This window comes from Camelus bactrianus, chromosome 14 (genome assembly GCF_048773025.1).
Source record: "Camelus bactrianus isolate YW-2024 breed Bactrian camel chromosome 14, ASM4877302v1, whole genome shotgun sequence".
NCBI lineage: Eukaryota > Metazoa > Chordata > Mammalia > Artiodactyla > Camelidae > Camelus > Camelus bactrianus.
This window is the reverse complement of record NC_133552.1, coordinates 34,205,240-34,211,239: the sequence shown is the minus strand read 5'-3', so window position 1 is coordinate 34,211,239 and position 6,000 is coordinate 34,205,240. Positions and strand designations below refer to the sequence as shown.

The 6,000-nt window shown below is 38.9% G+C and overlaps 1 pseudogene; it reads left to right on the top strand.

The window, feature by feature from the left end:
* Window positions 1–575: 575 nt before the first annotated feature.
* The window catches only part of LOC105083669 (transmembrane protein 98 pseudogene), a 100,787-nt pseudogene continuing 95,362 nt past the window's right edge, over window positions 576–6,000 (top strand).

Genomic DNA, 6,000 nt, shown 5'->3' with positions numbered 1-6,000 from the left:
GAACTGCTTGGTATACAGATGGATCTTGTAAGGGCAGTCCACCAACTTGGGTTGCAGTAGCACTGCACCCTGCCATTGGAGCCTTCTTGTATGAGACAGGAGACCAGTCCAGCCAATGCGCTGAGTTATGGGCAGTATGGATGGTGTTGATGAATGAACCTAGCCCCTTGCAGATTTGCACAGATAGTTGGGCCGTGTATGGACGTCTCACAATGTGGATACCCCTATGGGACCTGCAAGACTGGGTGATTGGGAGCCAGCCTCTATGGGGACAACAGATGTGGAAACAGTTATGGGATAAAGACCAAGAAAGTCAGTATACTGTTTACTATGTACTAGGGCACTGCCCAGCCTTGGCACTGGGCAATGATGCTGCTAGCCCAAATTTGTCCTGTACAGGCCATGATCCCAGGACCTGACATAAGTCCCTAGCTCCATAAGAAACTTGGTCATGTAGGCTCATACATAATGAGGCAGGTAGCATACAGATGGGGCCTGCACCTGGGCCACAGTGAAACCAAAGATGCCATGAGGCAGTGCCCATGTTGTGCTAAGCACTACCCACACCAGTGGTGATGGCCCCAACAGATGGGGAAGATTGTACAGGGAATTCAGTCATTGCAGGTATGGCAAATAGATTAGGTAGGTCTCTTTGCTCCTAGTACAGGCTTGTTGTGCCTGCTGACACAGGTAGACACCGCTACTGGCCTAGGTTTTGCTTACCATGTGCCCTGAGCTATACAAGATGCTACTGTTAGAGCATTGGAAGTTTTATGGGCCTTTTATGGGACTACCTTAGAAATACAAAGTGACAGAGGGACACCTTTTACTGCCAACTGTGCAATGGCGTGTTAAAGGACAAACTGAGGGCTTTCAAACCACAAGGGTGAGGCTGGAACAGTGACTTGCCACAGGCAGTACGTCTTTTGAATGAACAACCTCGCCATACAGGTATGAGCCCACTGGAAAAGTTATTACAAGGGACCATTTGGAGACTCAGAGTTGGGCCCATGCAGGATGCCCGCGATGTCTCAATAGTGGGGCACATGTTAATATCACGTGCCCCAACGGTGTTGAATTTGGGACAACAGGACATCTGGACATGAAAGAATCAGGTCCAGACTGAAAGCCCCTGGCTAGCCCTTTTGGAACCATGGGGCGATGGGCTAAATAAAGCTCTGCAGGTAACCCCATGAGTGGGAGAATGGCCCTTTGACGCACAGTTTACCCTAGGGAAAACAGGAGTGTCCTTATTTAAAGGAGCAGAAGCGTTATGGCTTTGGGCAATTCCACTGATAGCTTCTGAAGCACTCCCAGAGTGTAATCAAACTAGTGTGAGCAGATTGGTGTGGTACCACCATCCAGGGCGAAGAGCCCTTCCTGCCCCTGTCCTCTCACAGGATGAGAAAGTGGTTTGCATCCTCCAAGAAGGGAGGGATTTGCCAATAATGATGTCTACCTCTGCTCTGTCCTTCCATCCAGGGTAACAGCAAATACCATGTTCTCCTGGGCACACACATTTGCATGAGTCCACAATGTCTCTCACTGTTGGGTCTGTACTGAACTTCCCATAGACGCAGGAGATGGACTGCTGTGTCACCTCAATCCTGCATCCAGAGCTAATTGGAGCACCTTGGTTTGATGGAATGCCAACAGGACAGCGAGATCGCCCTCGGACTTGCAGTGGCAGAATATTGAAGATATACTCCGACATGAGCAGGGCAATGCCCCCCCCCCCAGTTGGAAGGAATGTATGGAATGGGTGTGGATGGATGAATAGTGTTCATGTAAAAGTGAGAAATTTTAGCCCTCTCTGTATTGAGCAGCGGTTTGAACATGAGGCTCCAAACTGCATAGTGGGGTAACTCCCAAAAGAGCTATGTGCCAAAATTACTTATAATGTAAGTGCCTCCACCTGGTTGGATGGACAACCTTTAATTGGCACAAAACCCACCAATTTCTTGCCACCAGGTTACCTGTGGGTATGTGGAACCCACAGATGGTCTATCTCCCGACTAAATGGACAGGATGCTGTACTTGGGGTAGCGCTTATTTGCCTGGACATATCCGGCCCACTTTAACAGAGTGCCCCACAAACTGGTACCCACTGCACACCCAGTGGCACCGGGGGAAGCATGCAGCTTGGTGGTTTTATCCCATGGCCCTGTTCCTGCCTGGTGCTGGGACCATCAGTGTTGAATTGAAGGTAGAAGATTTGGCTCAGCACATATCAACTGTACTTAATGTTACTAGAAGAGCTATAGAGGAATTGTTGAGAGAATTGATGAGATTACTCAGATGTGAAAGGTGGTCTTACAAAATAGAATGGCATTAGATATTCTCACTGCAAGCCAGGGTGGCACATGTGCTATGTTATATACTGAATGTTGTATCTATATACCAGATCACCAGAAGGAAGTAGCTAAGCCATTGCATGAAATAGATCAGGAATTGGATAACATATATCATGTAACTCAAGACCCCCTTAAGAATTGGTGATCATCCTTGACTTCCTCCTGGAGATTGAGCCTAACTGTCCTGGCTATTGTAGCTGCTTGTGTATTGGTAGGATGATGTACTCTGTATTGTTGTTGTGGTCTTTGGACACAATACTCCACCTGTGGGCCAAGGTCCCCATGACCTAGAGGGTGGAATGCGAGCTGGCCTTGAGATGAGTTAAGGCCATGGGACACAAGGCCATGATCAGAGCATGTTTGTAGGATGCAGTAAATAATTGCTGTACTCATGCGTCAGTTATATAAGATTTAGAACAAAGGAAATAGAAGTACATATGTGCTAGAGATATTTTGTAAGCCTAATGAACAAAGAAACTCACATTGTGGGTGTGTTGACAGAGAACAGATAAAAAGCAGGACAGGTGCATCATAGGCGCACACCTCCCTGTAGCAATAAAGTGTTGTTAACCCCATGGTGTCTCCTGTTGAAGTCTGTCTGGCAATATAGCAACTCCTCATGTATTGCTTCATTTGGGCCACTCACCTCCTAGAACCCCACATCAGCCTCCTTCAGCTGACAATACCATATGATATCATTCATGTGTGGAATTTAAAAAAAAGAAAGCAAAAAGAGAACACTAGTGAACTTGTCTACAAAACAGAAGTCAACTCATAGAGTAAACAATCTATGGTTTCCAGGGAAGGGGGTAGAAAGGGATAAATTTTGGAATTAGGGATTTACAAACCACTCTATATGAAAATTGATTAATTTTTTATTTCTATATATCACAAGGAGCTATGTTCTATATCTTGTAATAACCTATAATGTAAAATAATATTAAAACAATATAATAATTTATATGCATGCCTGGGACATTAGGGTGTATATCAGAAACTGTATTTGAAACTGAAGTTGACTGTACTTCTGTAAAAAATAAAATAAATAGTAAGTAAAAACCCTGAAAAATAAATTACAATTATGCCATTAAGGATAATTCCATCTTCAGAGGTCTTTGAAAATAAATGCACCCAGAGACTTACTATGAGATTTTTGAGTACAAGAAAAGTGGTGTATTATTTATTGCTGTATTCTAGAACCTATAGAGTTTCTGGAACACTATAGTCATTCGATAAATATTTCAGAGTTTGTTTATAAGTATATCTCATATCTGTGAAAGAAAATATTTATTAATACTACCCAAATTAAACTTGCTATAAAACTGTGAATACATGTTTTACTATTGGATGAATGAATAAGTAATGTTTTAAAAAGCACATGAAAGGCAAATTAATTTAATATTTGAAATTGATATTATTAAAATTTTGTGAAATCTTTGTCCTCTTCATTTTGTTTGTTTCCACATATATAAAATGCTGTTAATTCACCTTAAGAGAAAGTTGTGCATTACAAGGTTAAATCAAAACCTGCTATCTAATGTTATAAATCCATCATCTAAAGAATTTATATTTGTAAATGCAGATGAGTGAAATTCACTGTACTAATTTTGAACTTCAGACATCTGATTATTGAATTATAGACTACATAGTGTTCATCTTCATACTGTCACTATAATCCAGCTTAAGTGGATGACAATCTATTTTAAAAATTCTTTAGAGAAACACATCCTTGTTATCCACACCTCAAATAAAAACCTATGAAAATATTTGAATAAACAAGAAACTCTCCTGTTTTTTTTATCATTGTCCCCATCTTCTCTGCTTGAAGGGTGCCGGTGAGAAGCATTATCCTTCATAACCACTTTGATGCATGACCAATTTTATTCTTAGCTATTGATAACAAACAATAGAGCTTTAACCTTTCTTTGAATAAAATATTTCTAATTGTGACTGATTTTCTTCTTTGTAATGAAGCTTATTTTCCTCTTTATTTGTGTGTGTGTGTGCGTTTAGGTAGTATTCATGGGCAAATTTCAGACTTCTGAATCTCTTGACAGTTTTGTTGAATTGTAAGAATATTGAGAGTTGACCTTAGTCCAACTCAATTTGGGAAATTTACATGGCATGTATTAAAATTTATTAAGTAAACAGGAAGAGAATCAAATTAACTGTTTCTAATAGACCCAAACAGTTTTTATAGTTTATCTGACAAAGTTAAAAGTCTATTTCATTAATACTGATCATTAGGCTGTGTCTTGACATTATCCAAAGCAAGACTCTTCATTTTAAATCCCAGGAAGCAGTCACATTACCATCAGTGATAATTGCCATCATTAAAACAATACCTTAGAAAAACATTAATTTGGAGGCCCTTGCAGTTCTTTCATAGATAGTGCTACATAATGAATAGTTGTTAATTTTACTTTAACAGGAACACCCAAAAATAAATAAAACACTGGAGAGCCTCCCATTGGGAAATACCTCACTAAACACCACAGAATTCCACACAAAGTACTTTTAGTGCACATATAAATATAAACGCAGCAATTTCTACTTGTTTTTTTATTTGTCATTTTCCCAACTTTTTTATTAAAATATTGTCAGTTTACATTGTTGTGTTAATTTATGTTGTACAGCATAGTAGTTCAGTCATATATTATACATATATGTATATTTTCATTTTCTTTTTCATAATACATTACTACAGGGTATTGAATATAGTTCCCTGTGTGATACAGTATAAACATATTTATCTATTTTATATACAGTAATTAGTATCTGCAAATCTGAAACTCCCAATTTATTCCTTCCTACCCTCTTACCCCACCCCCCAGTAGGGATAAGTTTATTTACTATGTGAGTCTGTTTCTGTTTTGTAAGTATACTTGTCCTTTTTTTTTTTTCATATATAAGTGATATCATATGATTTTTTTTCTTTCTTTTCCTGACTTACATCACTTAGAATGAAAATCTCCAGGCCCATCCATGTTGCCACAGACAGCAATATTTTATTCTTTTTTATGGTCAAGTAGTATTCTGTTGTATAAACATAGCACTTCTTTATCCAGTGATCTGTCAAGAGACATTTAGTTAATTTTCATGTCTTGGTTATTATAAATGTTGCTGCTATGAACATTGGGGTGCATGTATCTTTTTGAATTAAAGTTCACTCTGAATATATTCTCAGGAGTAAGATTCCTGGATCACAAGGCAAATCTATTTTTTTTAGTTTTTGAGACACCTCCATACTGTTTTCCATAATGGTTGCAACAAACTGCATTCCCACAAACAGTGTAGGAGGGTTTCCTTTCCTCCACACTCTCTCCAGCATTTATCATTAGTGGACATTTTAATGATGGTCATTTGTGTTTTAATAAAGAACAAAGAAGTTATAATTATATTATATTTTGAGTTGGGATAGGGACTTCATCATCAACTGTTTTGTTTTAAATTATAGTAATACTCCTTTACCAGGGATATAGTGAGATAAATATGTATATCTCACCTGGTAAACTTGAAGTTACTGGCTAATTAGTTTTAAAATATTGATGTAGCTGTGTGAGAATGGTGGTGATAAAATTATAGTAAGTTTGTAGGTTTAAAACATCTTCAATATGCTTAATATTTGCACGAAATATTCCCTTAG